Consider the following 12903-nt stretch of genomic DNA (forward strand, 5'->3'; position numbering starts at 1 on the left):
ACCAAGTTCGGTCTATATGAGTGGTTAGTCATGCCTTTTGGGTTAACTAATGCACCTAGTACTTTCATGAGATTAATGAACGAGGTTTTGCGTGCTTTCATTGGGAAATTTGTTGTCGTCTACTTTGATGATATACTGATTTATAGCAAATCCATGGATGAACACCTTGATCACTTACGTGCTGTTTTCAATGCTCTACGTGATGCACGTTTGTTTGATAACCTTGAGAAGTGCACTTTCTGCACCGATCGAGTATCGTTTCTTGGCTATGTTGTCACTCCACAGGGAATTGAGGTTGATAAAGCCAAGGTGGAAGCTATACAAGGATGGCCTGTACCCACGACGGTCACACAAGTGCGGAGTTTCCTAGGACTTACTGGTTTCTATCGCCGTTTTGTGAAGGACTTCAGCAGCATTGCTGCACCATTGAATGAGCTTACAAAGAAGGGAGTGCCTTTTTCTTGGGGCAAAGCACAAGAGCACGCGTTCCATGTGCTGAAAGATAAGTTAACACATGCACCTCTACTCCAACTCCCTGATTTTAATAAGACTTTCAAGCTTGAATGTGATGCGAGTGGAATTGGATTGGGTGGTGTTTTGTTACAAGAAGGAAAACCTGTTGCATACTCTAGTGAGAAATTGAGCGGGTCTATTCTTAATTATTCTACATATGATAAGGAATTATATGCTCTAGTGCGGACATTAGAAACATGGCAGCATTATTTGTGGCCCAAAGAATTTGTTATACATTCTGATCATGAATCTTTGAAGCATATTCGTAGTCAAGGAAAACTGAATCGTAGACATGCAAAATGGGTTGAATTTATTGAATCTTTTCCTTATGTTATCAAACACAAGAAAGGGAAGGATAATATCATTGCAGATGTATTGTCTAGGGGATATACTTTGCTGAATCAACTTGATTACAAGATCTTTGGGTTAGAAACAATTAAAGACCGATATGCTCATGATGCTGATTTTAAAGAAGTGCTTGCTGCATTGTAAAGATGGGAAAACGTGGAACAAATTCATCCTCAATGATGGGTTTGTGTTTAGAGCTAACAAGCTATGCATTCCAGCTAGCTCCGTTCGCTTGTTGTTGCTGCAGGAAGCGCATGGAGGTGGCTTGATGGGGCATTTTGGAGCGAAGAAGACGGAGGACATTCTTGCTGGTCATTTCTTTTGGCCAAAGATGCGACGAGACGTGGAGAGATTTGTTGCTCGCTGCACAACATGTCAAAAGGCTAAGTCCCGGTTGAATCCACACGGTTTGTATATGCCTCTTCCTGTTCCTAGTGCTTCTTGGGAGGATATTTCTATGGATTTTGTGTTGGGATTGCCACGGACTAGGAAAGGGCGAGATAGTGTTTTTGTGGTTGTGGATCGATTCTCTAAAATGGCACATTTCATACCATGTCATAAAACTGATGATGCTACAAATATTGCTGATTTGTTCTTTCGAGAAGTTGTTCGCTTGCATGGTGTGCCAAATACAATTGTTTCTGATCGTGATGCTAAATTTCTTAGCTATTTTTGGAGAACTTTATGGGCCAAATTGGGGACTAAGCTTTTATTTTCCACCACTTGTCACCCCCAAACTGATAGTCAAACCGAAGTTGTGAATAGAACTTTGTCTACTATGTTAAGGACTGTTTTAAAGAAGAATATTAAGATGTGGGAAGATTGTTTGCCTCATATTGAGTTTGCTTATAATCGTTCGCTGCATTCTACTACGAAGATGTGTCCCTTTGAGATTGTTTATGGCTTGTTACCACGTGCTCCTATTGATTTAATGCCATTGCCTAAGTTCTGAAAAGTTGAATTTTGATGCTAAGTAACGTGCTGAATAGATGCTAAAACTACATGAAACCACTAAAGAAAACATAGAGCGCATGAATGCTAAGTACAAATTTGCTGGAGATAAAGGTAGAAGGGAATTGATTCTTGAACCTGGAGATTTGGTTTGGTTGCATTTGCGAAAGGATAGGTTTCCTGAATTAAGAAAATCTAAATTGATGCCTAGAGCGGATGGTCCTTTTAAAGTGATGCAACGAATAAATGAGAATGCATATAAGCTTGATCTTCCTGCAGATTTTGGGGTTAGTCCCACATTTAACATTGCAGATTTGAAGCCTTATTTGGGTGAGGAAGATGAGCTTGAGTCGAGGACGACTCAAATTCAAGAAAGGGAGGATGATGAGGACATCAACACCGATCATACATCCACGCCGTCCACGCCGACACCTGCTGGTTCTATTACCCGTGCTCGTAGCTCGAACACTTAATCATCAAGTGAGTTCCTTCTTGAGCTCTTGTCTATCCTGTTTAGATCTTGGAGACACGTGCACTTTGTTTTGATTAGGAATCAAGGAGAAAACCGAAAGGGAAAAGGACTCGCGTAGGCTGGATTCGGACTGCAGCACACCTCCAACTTGCGACGGTCGCCACGGTTACATACGGAGTCGGATTGGGGTGATTCTGGACTTGTTGGAAAGCTAATAAAGTCTACTTTCATACGGATCTGACCTCATACTCATACCTGCTCATAAACGGCGTCAACAGCCCAAAAATCACCGAGAGGTCTATTCTGTCCAGGGTGCTGCGCCACCTTAAGTTAGCCCAATGGGCTTGTATCGTTTAGAGTCCAGTAGGGACGCGTCCTAGGGTTGGAGCATGACCCAAACTCTCTTGTGGTCGTTCTCCACATGTCATATACCCCTTAGCCGCCACCAGGAACACTTGGGTTTTGTTTAGATCAAGTTTAGCCTTTGCTACTTGCTTGTAGGCGCGCGTGCTGATCCAGTCGCCCGTCTCCTTGTCTTCGGAACCCCACTCAAAATAAGATTCAGTTTGAGGCTTTCAATTTCATCTTGCAAATTCAGTGCTTGTTTCCTTGTTCTTGCTAGTTCTTCGATTGCTTGCAGGACGGGAGCCCTAGTGGCTGGTTGTCGCGCTCCACAAGATCGTGACGGCCTTTGGAGGTGGTGTATCGGTTGCTAAGGCACGGTCTTGGAAGGCTGTAGTCGGGCCGTGAACGTCATCTCCATCCACCAAATCGAGTGATCTCACGCCCCTCATCGAAAGATCATCCATAAACCCTAGCGGGTTCATATCACTGACCTTGGTGCTACAGGTTCCAGGCGGGGCAGAGGAGGCGGGGCAGCAGCTTCCAGGTGGGGCAGAGGAGGCCGTCCGGGACAAGCCTCCAGGCGGGGTCGCGGGGAGCAGGGGAGGGGCCTGACCTTGGTGCTGCTGGTTCCAGGCGGGGCAGAGGAGGCGGGGCAGCAGCTTCCAGGCGGGGCAGAGGAGGCCGGCCGAGACAAGCCTCCAGGTGGGGTCGCGGGGAGCAGGGCGACCGGCGGGGCCGGCGGGTGGAGCTTCCCACCGGCGCGCCGTCGCAGGAGGAGAGGATGAGCGGGAGGGAAGCGGAGCGGACCTTTTCCTGGAGCGTATGGCGTGTATGGCGACCTGGAAGGCAAGAATCGAGCGGGAGCGGACCTTATCCTTCTTCTCCTTCCCGCGCCAGACGCCATAAGCGCGCGTGCACTTCCGCGGCGGACAAACATTTCGCCGTTGAGCGGGTCGTCCGCCTACGCGCCGCCTTGCGCGCCTGCGCGCCGCGGAATCGCCGCCGAGGCGCCGATTTGCGCCGCCTAGTCGCTGCTCCCGCCTAGGACTGCGCCTACACCCTAGTCTACGCGGAGGGCCGTCGATTAGCGCTTAATCGCGCCTAGGCGCGCCTAGGCGAGCGCCTAGCGGAACTTTGCTTATATCAAAACAGTAGAGTTTGACGTGATCTACTATTTTGTAGTTGACAATTATTTTAGAGTAAAATACACCGGAGGTCCATTAACTTTTGGTGAAGTGTCATCTAAGTCCATCAACTTTGAAACTGCATTTTTTAGGTCCATTAACTTTCGTTTTGTGTCATCTAGATCCATCAACTTTGACTCTTGCATTTTTGGTCCATGAACTTTTAAAATGGTTCACTGCAGGTCCACGCATGCATGCACGCACGTTGACTTTTTGCGTCGGTGGAGACATGCCTGCACTCGCCGCCGTCGCTCGTCTGCCGGGCATGCATGTGTGTTTTCCACGCATGCATGACAGGGTTAGTGTATTTCGGCTGATTGCTGCCTCTTGAAAATAAAACCAAAAATACATGCATGCCCGGCAGATTCGAGCAGTTCCCTGATGACGTCACGTCCGGGAACAGCGCCTCGCTGATGGGCAGCAGCTGGATCCCGAGCCGGCACTCCCTCCACTCCGCCTGGGGCGAACCACAGCACGCTTGTCGCGCTTGTTCGCCCACAGCATCTCCAGCGCTGGTGCTCTCCTGGTTGCGCCCGTCGGGGATCGCTACCAGTCCCCCCGCCCACGAGTGCAGCGTCCAGAGGTCGAACATCCGCAGCCGCGTGAAGAAGCTGCCGTTGTCGCGCGACGGCGGCGACACCGTCATGAAGTCGGCCACCATGGCGTAGGCCTGCGGCGCGTACTTGTGGCCCCAGGTCGGGTCCAGCCTCGCCAGCACCGCGATGGCGTACAGGAAGTAGCCCAGGTGGTAGTGGTGGTCGTTGTAGACGTCGAACCCGAAGTCGGCGCCGGAGTCGGTGAGCCCCTGCAGCGTCACCAGCCCGCCCCACGTGGCGTCGTACAGGAAGCCGTTCCCCTGGAAGCTGCCGTCCAGCCACGGCGTGACGGTGGCCGCCAGGAACTCCCGCACCCGAGCCGTGGTGGCAGTGGCAGGAGCTTGAGCCGACGTCGACGAAGGCTTGGACGGACGCGACTGAGATGTCGATCGGGCCGGTGGCGGTGGTGGTGAGGGTGACGTAGGGGCAGCCGCGGACGAGGTGCGCGCGGAGGGATGGGGACACGTCGAGCGTGACGGAGAGGTCGTCGAAGGCCGACACGACGTGGCGCTGGGTGAGGTCGGCGACGAACGTCTGGGTGACGGACGACGTCGAGTGGGTCCGCGACGGGTAGCAGACGTTGAGCGCGCCGCCGCCGGGGGATCGGACGGCGTACGGGTGGATGTACTCCGGCATGTCCCCGTCCTTGAGCACGAAGTTCTGGAAGAAGGAGTTGGTGGGCAGCGGCGCGGCCAGGAGCGCCGGCGCGAAGAAGCGGGACGGGTCCGGCACCACCGTGGACGTGGCGCGCGGGAAACGGGGCCTGTCCTGCACCGGCGCGCTCGGGCGGTGGCTGCCTCTGCCTTGGTGGTGCGGCATGGTGGGAAAACTGGGAAGGGAGGGCCTGGGACGGGCGATAGCGCGCGAACGGGTGGCTGGCCCAGCTTGTTCGAATCTTCGGCCACTACCGCATCTGGCATCTTGCCTGCAGCTGATTGCCTGCTTTTATACTAGTACTGTGTGCGTGTTTTTGGTTGGGCTGGGCTTTGGGTTGTTCCGACGCGGTGAGATCTGAGCAAACATTTCACGGGACCCAGGTCCAAATCATGGATTGTTGACACTTGTATATGTAACCTAATCCTCTTGAAAATGGCCGGGCCGAAATGCACTAACCCTGTCATGCATGCGTGGAAAAACACACATGCATGCCCGGCAGACGAGCGATGGCAGCGAGTGCAGGCATGTCTCCACCGACGCAAAAAGTCAACGTGCGTGCATGCATGCGTGGACCTGCAGTGAACAATTTTAAAAGTTCATGGACCAAAAATGCAAGAGTCAAAGTTGATGGACCTAGATGACACAAAACGAAAGTTAATGGACCAAAAAATACAGTTTCAAAGTTGATGGACCTAGATGACACTTCACCAAAAGTTAATGGACCTCCGGTGTATTTTACTCATTATTTTATTAGAGATCATCTAGAAGCCCATTAAAAAAAAATAAATGAAGACAATTATGTTAGAATATAAAGTGAATTGCCCATCTGATATGGCTAGGGAACTGGATGGTTTATTCAGGATCTGAGGATTATTCAACAATGGCAGCAGCAGAGCTAGTTCGCCCTCCCTGGGAGGCTCTGAACGACAATACTCTGCTTCTGCTTATCCCTCTCAATCAGCTGGCCCTTAGTTATATCCCCCTAATGGCCGGCTGTGCACTAACATGCACTCACAATGACCAAATCTCCTATTCCTACTCTCCAGATCCTAACTTGGCCGGCTGTGCACTAACATGCACTAACAACCTGCTGACCAAATCTCCTATTCCTAGTCTCCAGCTCCTAACTTAGCAGCAGCCCAGAATTAGCCACCGGTGGTTGTTGGCGCCTTCTTCTTTTAGTGTACCTCTTTCCAATGAAAGAGTCCACAACACTTCCACCCTCCTTTCGAAACAGCTTGTCCTCGAGCTGGAATTTGGGATAAGTGGTCGTGAATTCTTCCAGCAGCTCCTAGGTGGAATTAGCAGGGCTCTGGCCAAGGCACTGCACCAGGATTTCCCACACACCATGGTTGAGACGAGCCCAAGCAATGTGACTTGGTTATGGAACAGCATGGCCATGGACCACCGTTGGCAGTGGAATGATGTCAGCCGGGGCCCACCATGGAACTTCTTTAGGAATACCACGTGGAAGACAGCCTTGAGGGCCTCGAATGCAACTGTCGCCGCGTCTGTCCATCGGAACGCGTCGCACTTGAGGAGGGCAGTCAACGGCGCGACAATGACGTCGTAGTTGTTGATGAAGCGTCGGTAGTAGTCTGTGAGGCCGAAGAAGCCACGCAGAGCATGGAGGGTTTGTGGTGTTGGCCATGATTGCACCATGTCGACTTTGACCGGGTCCATGGCCACGCCCTCCGCCGAGATAGGTCGGGATGGTGGCGGGGACGACGAGGTGTTGAAGAAGTCTCTGAGCTTGGCGAGGAGCGGTTGCAGTAGGTCCAGGCGTCCATGGCATGGAGGATGGGACCACGCGTCACGCCAATGCCAGTCCACTGAGCGCGGTGGTTCTGGTGCTAGAAGGCCATAGTCTAGTCATCGTAATCCAACAGGATGGGGCCCAAAGACTTGAGCCTGTGACAGCCTTGCCCAACACTAGCTCGTAATCGGCGAGGGGCAGGTCGAAGAGGTCCATGGAGAAACCCTCACCACCGGCGGTGACCTCCACGCTGCTGCAGACCCCATCGAAGGGAACATGGTCCTCATTGGCGACACCCACAGTGAGTCTCCGCCGTAACGCAGGCGTGAGGCCAAGACAACGAGCGGTGTCGCAGGCGATGAAGGAGTACGTGGAGCCGCAATCCACCAAGGCGCGCAACGAGGCACCCTTGATGGTGGTGTCCAGGAGCATCGTGTCCGCCGTGGTGACACCACTAAGGGCGTGGAGGGATATTTCCATGTCCTCGTTGCCGGAGGTGTCATCGGTCGCTAGAGTATCGCCAGAGTGTCGTCCATTGGAGCGTCTTCCGCTAACTCCATGAGGTAGACGCCCTTCATCGTGTAGGATTTGTGGTGATCCTTGGTGAACTTCTTCGGGCAGTTGAAGCAGAGGCTGTCGGCGCGACGTTGTGCCATCTCCTGAGGTGTCAGGCGCTTGTACCGGGCACCGGGAGGGTAGTGGCGCGCCTTTGGTGGGTGCCGGCGGAAGCAGAGGACGTCGGCGCGACGTTGTGCCATCTCCTGAGGTGTCAGGCGCTTGTACCGAGCACCGGGAGGCGGTGGCACGCTTTGGTGGGTGTTGGCGGCGTCTGGATGGCGCCAGAGGCGGTGTGTGCGGCTCAGAAATGGCCGCAAGGGGGCATGGTTGGGCCGCCGGGTTGGCGTGAGGCAGGACACGCGGCACAAAGGAGGCAACAGGGTCGTCGTCGTCATCGTCCAGTTCCAGGTGGTGCTCGAAAGCCCTGGCGAGCCCCAAGGCGTTGTCGAGGGACCGCGGGCATTGCAGTTCGACGTCCGTCTGCAGAGGGATGCGCAGGCTGCCCGTGAAGGTGTCGATCTGGTCCTGTTCGTTGAGATTGCGACAGTGGGTGAGCAGGGGAAGGATTTGTGCCTGTGCGGCGCAGCTTCATGTGGGTGCTGAGGGGATTGCTGCGCATCGGGGCGGGGGGGGGGGGGGGGGTGGCGAACGCACGCTATAACTTGTCGACGAAGTCCAGCCAGGTGGGCGCACCGCGTTTTACCCCAGGCGGTATACCAATCTTGGGCAGTGCCCTCCATGTAGAAGGACGCGTACCAGACACGTTCCTCGTCCGGTGTACGGTGGGCGCGGAAGAACTGCTCCGCCGCCGTAGCGTGAGAAGCGGAGTTTGTGCGTCGGTGGCTTGCGCGGGGTGGCGGGTTAGGGGTCTCTAGCTTTTTAGGCGCCTTGTTGTGGTCGGAGGTGCCGGAGGTCATCTTCTCGGACCGCAGGTGGTTGACGGCCACCGAGAGGCGGCTCTGATCCCCCTGACCGTCGTGACCTCGTTCTTCATGGAAGAGAGATCGGACCGATGGCGTTCATGGCGGCCATGAGATCGGCCGGCGAGGAGTCACCCATTGCAGAGGATCAGCTGTCTAATACTAGGATGATATGGCTAGGGAACTGAATGGTTTATTGAGGATCTGAGGATTATTCAACAATGGCTAAACCTAAACAATGGCAGCCAGTTCGCCCTCCCTGGGAGGCTCTGAATGACAATACTCTGCTTCTGCTTATCCCTCTCAATCAGCTGGCCCTTGGTTATATCCCCCTAATGGCTGGCCTGTTGACCAAATCTCCTATTCCTACTCTCGAGATCCTAACTTGGTCGGCTTTGCACTAACATGCACTAACAACCTGCTGACCAAATCTCCTATTCCTAGTCTCTTGCTCCTAACTTGCAGCAGCAGCAGCCCAGAGTTAGCCACCGATGGTTGCTGGCGTCGCTTTCTTCTTTTAGTGTACTGATTTCTAATGAAAGAGTCTATAACACCATCTTCCTCGTTTGCTTAAGCTTTTGGGTTGAATAGGTTAGTGCACGTAACTCAATATGGTATCAAAGCCAGAGGCCTTGAGTTTGAATCCTTGGTAGGGACAATTAAATAAATAATTGTTATCCGCTCCTATTCCATGTCTAAGGCCCGAGGGAGCCTTCACATGAGGGGGAGTGTTAGAGTATATAAGTGAGTTGCTCACCTCTCCCCATTAGTTTAAGTTTTTGGGTTGAATTGGTCGGTGCATGCAACTCAATATGATATCAAAGCCAGAGGTCTCTAGTTCGAATCTTGGTAGGCACAATGAAATAAAATAATTGTTGTCCGCTCCTATTCCTTGTCTGGGCCTGAGGGAGCCTCCACGTGAGGGGGAGTGTTCGAGTATAAAGTGAATTGCCCATCTTCCCATAATCTTAAGCTTTTGAGTCATGTGGAGGAGTGTTGGAATATAAAGTGAATTGCCCATCTTCCTCGTAAGCTTAAGCTTTTGGGTTGATCTGGTTGGTGCATGCAACTCAATAAATCACATGATCTTAAATGAAAAAAATTCAATGGGAAAGTTTTAGATCTCGCTAAGCCGCTTTGGTGCAGAATGTTTCTCCATCTGAGGCCATTAAAAAATTCCAAAAATTGAATTGCAAAATATGACAATTTAAAACAAATATTTGAGCCTCCAAACTATCTCAAGTAAAAAAAGTTGTCAACTACAAATTTATAGATCTCATTAAGGGCTACAAGTTTGATATAGACAATGTCAACATCTGAAATCATTTGCAAAACAAAAAAATGAATTTCAAAATCTGATAACTTAAACGAATATTTGATCCTCTAAACTATCTCAAGATAAACAACTTGTCAACTACAATTTTATAGATCACATTAAGTGCTGCAAATTTGGTATAGAGAATGTCAACATTTGAAGTCATTTGAAAAATTAAAATTAAAATTTTGAATTTCAAATTCAGTAACTTGAAACGATATTTGAGCCTCTAAACTATCTCAAATAAAAATGTTGTCAACTAAAAATTTATGGATCACATTATGAGCTACAGCTTTGGTATAGACAATGTTAATATCTGAAGTCATTCGAAAAATTCAAAAATTTGAACTCAAAATCTGATAAATTAAAACAAATATTTGGTCTTCTAATGATCTCAAATAAAATAGTTGTCCATTACGAACTTGTAGATCGTGTCGAGCCCTATAATTTTGATATAATGTCTGTCTTCATTTGATTTCATATGAAAAAAGCTATTAGTTATTTTGAGATATAAGGGACCACCTGACATGTGGACCCAGCAAGGCAAAACCACCCACTGAAACCACCCCTTTTCCTTTTCTTAATTGCTCAGATATTATGTTAGCTTCATGTTTGTTAAGGGCCAGTTTTGGCAGTGCTCTGCTCCGCTCCACTCTGCGAGATTCGGTACAACGCAGCAAAACGCCGCTGCACCCGCCTGCTCCGCGCGTGAAGCACTCCGGTTTTGCACTGCAGGTGGGGAGTGGAAAAAGCCTGTCCCCCATGCTCCCCATACTCTGCTCTGCTCTGCTACCTGTGGCCCTTCTCCCTCCCTTGCTGCCCTTCTCTACTGATTCATAGCCAGACGACTAGATTCATGGAGGAGCATGATTCACTGCTGGCCGACCCTGATCTATGTGAGGAGCTCGATTCGCCGCCGTCGACCTTGACCCTGGCCACGTTCTTGTTCTGTGCCGCCCCTGGAGATGGAGCGACGAGAAGCTCTACCACACGGTTTATGTGGGGACCTAGCGCGTCTGGGAGGAGCAACAGGGAATTGCTTGGAATCATAGGGAAAGGGACCGTGGGCAGAGGATCCCTGAAGGGGTTTTTGGCTTTTCAGTGAGACAGTGACCCCTCAGAACCCAGGGAAGGCAATCCCTGTAGGGAATATTTTCCTGGGACCATTTAGAAACGAAATGGATAGGAGTCCCTGCTACTAAAACTTATTAGTCAAAATCAATCATAACAATGAAGAGAGTTATGAAACTTTTTTTCTCGAACGACTTAGGAGAGCTACGTGTCATTTCATTCAGAGAGAAAGAGTACAAAGAGTCGAGTAACATAACCCAACTCAATAGGGGCCACCTCCCACACACCCCCCAAACACAAAACCGCAAATGCTCCATGGGCTGGAGCAAAAAGGACACGATCAGAACATGACCAAGGATCCCTGGAGCCTAAACACCCTGGAGCAGTGAGCTCAAGAGAGTTATGAAACTCAAAAATCAAAAGTAATTGCACGAGGATACAGCCTCAAAGACTACTCAACATTCATCAGCCTAATACAGCCTCAAGGGAATTGGGGCACTAAATCCTTCTTGCATGGGTTCCGAGTGGTCATCTGGCCAAGGGAGCTGGCTTTGTGGGTCTCCCATCTAGGGAGTAGTCTGGGATCCCCACTGGGGTTGAGGTTTCCAATGAGCCCCTAGAGTATCCCATCTACATCATGTATGTCCTCTCTAAAATCCAGTGCCCTATTTCAATAGGGCTATTCCACTCCAAGACCTCACCATCTGACCACCCCGACAGATGTTTATTACAATCAAGAAACCAATCCATATCACCTTGACTGTCATCTCACTGTCCATGCTGGCTATCCCTCGGATTATTTCATCTTCATATATAGAGACTGGAAGTGGAAACTGCCATGCTGGGGCTTTCGTTAACATTGTAATATAGGATGCAATTCTAAAGAGAGTTACATTTAGATTTTTATATGAGGAAAGTAATGTATGAAGTTTGATTAGTTTGCTACCTTAACGCTCCTCATCGTTAAAGATATGCTTGAAATACTCAGGTTCTCAGTTGAATTTTTGGCAGTTTGTCAGATGTATTTTTTGTTTTTGTTTTTCAGAGTTACTACTTTAGATGCTTGCGGTAACTATGGATATGCTGGGACACATGCTGGTCTGCTGTATTTGTGGGAATTGTCTTCTGGGAGAAAAGTGACTGGTACACAGTGTTTCAACCGTAAGTGATAGATTACCATGTCTTGATGTTTGATGTCATGTTGTAATGTCGAAACATGCTCTATTCACTGAGGGCCATCTTCATTCTCATCTTGAGTGAACAAATTAATCATATCAACATCATTATTATATATATTCACTTAACGCATATAGTTCCACATTTATAATGAAACATGGTTGCTAAATAGTAGATTTAGTAGGAATTAGGTATGGATACCATGGCTAAGCTACTCCGAGCTCTTTTCCACCTGTGGGCATTAATTCAGTGTGCCTGACAATGTTAACCATAATTTCTTCCTATTATGATCTGTTTTAGAGTGAATTATGTGTTTGTGGTATGAGTCAGTTCGTTCTAATCAAAGTCGTTCAACCAGGTGGACGAGTCTCCTGTGTTGCTGTTGATTCCAAATCAGGTGCAGTGGCAGTGACTGATGGTGGATGCCATGTATTACTTTACACACAGGACAAGGGTACAAACTGATGCAGGAGCAGATGGGCACATACCTGTTTAGGATGAATAAAGTAACCATTGCGGCAAGCTAATAGAAGTTTTGCAATTGTGTATATATAGCTTACATTTTGCTGTGTGTATAAGGTTTTGGTCTGTTCTGTACTTATTTTCCTGGCACTATGCAACACAGCAAGGATAATTTGCTCTATGTTGCTCCATCTGCTTGACCTGTTTAGTAAGATACTGTAGATGTCTATGTCAGCAAGTATGTATCCTCTGGATAGACGATAGATGCTGGAAACACTAGACTCAAGGACCAGGAAGCATGACTAAAAACTCGCCAGACTTGATGTGTAGGTGTTAAGGCTAAGCATATGCATTTCATGTGCATAGCACTATTCATGCATACATGTGCAGATGTGCCCTTTTATGACATTTTGGAGACGTTTTTGTTCATAAGAGAATGATGCCCTAGGTGATTTAAAACATTTTAGAAATGTCCTCACTTATAAAATATGAGACCCTAGCCAAACTACCCCATAACCCTCAAATTAAAATGTGTTTAATTATTTTTTTAGAAAAAGAATATATGCAAATTGTTTAAGT

General features: G+C 49.2%; 1 pseudogene; it reads left to right on the forward strand.

Moving 5' to 3' along the window:
- Positions 1-12677, forward strand: part of LOC136549690 (uncharacterized) — a 31426-nt pseudogene extending 18749 nt beyond the window's left edge.
- Positions 12678-12903: the final 226 nt, after the last annotated feature.

The sequence above is a fragment of the Miscanthus floridulus genome, chromosome 4 (assembly GCF_019320115.1).
Source record: "Miscanthus floridulus cultivar M001 chromosome 4, ASM1932011v1, whole genome shotgun sequence".
NCBI classification, from domain to species: Eukaryota; Viridiplantae; Streptophyta; class Magnoliopsida; order Poales; family Poaceae; genus Miscanthus; species Miscanthus floridulus.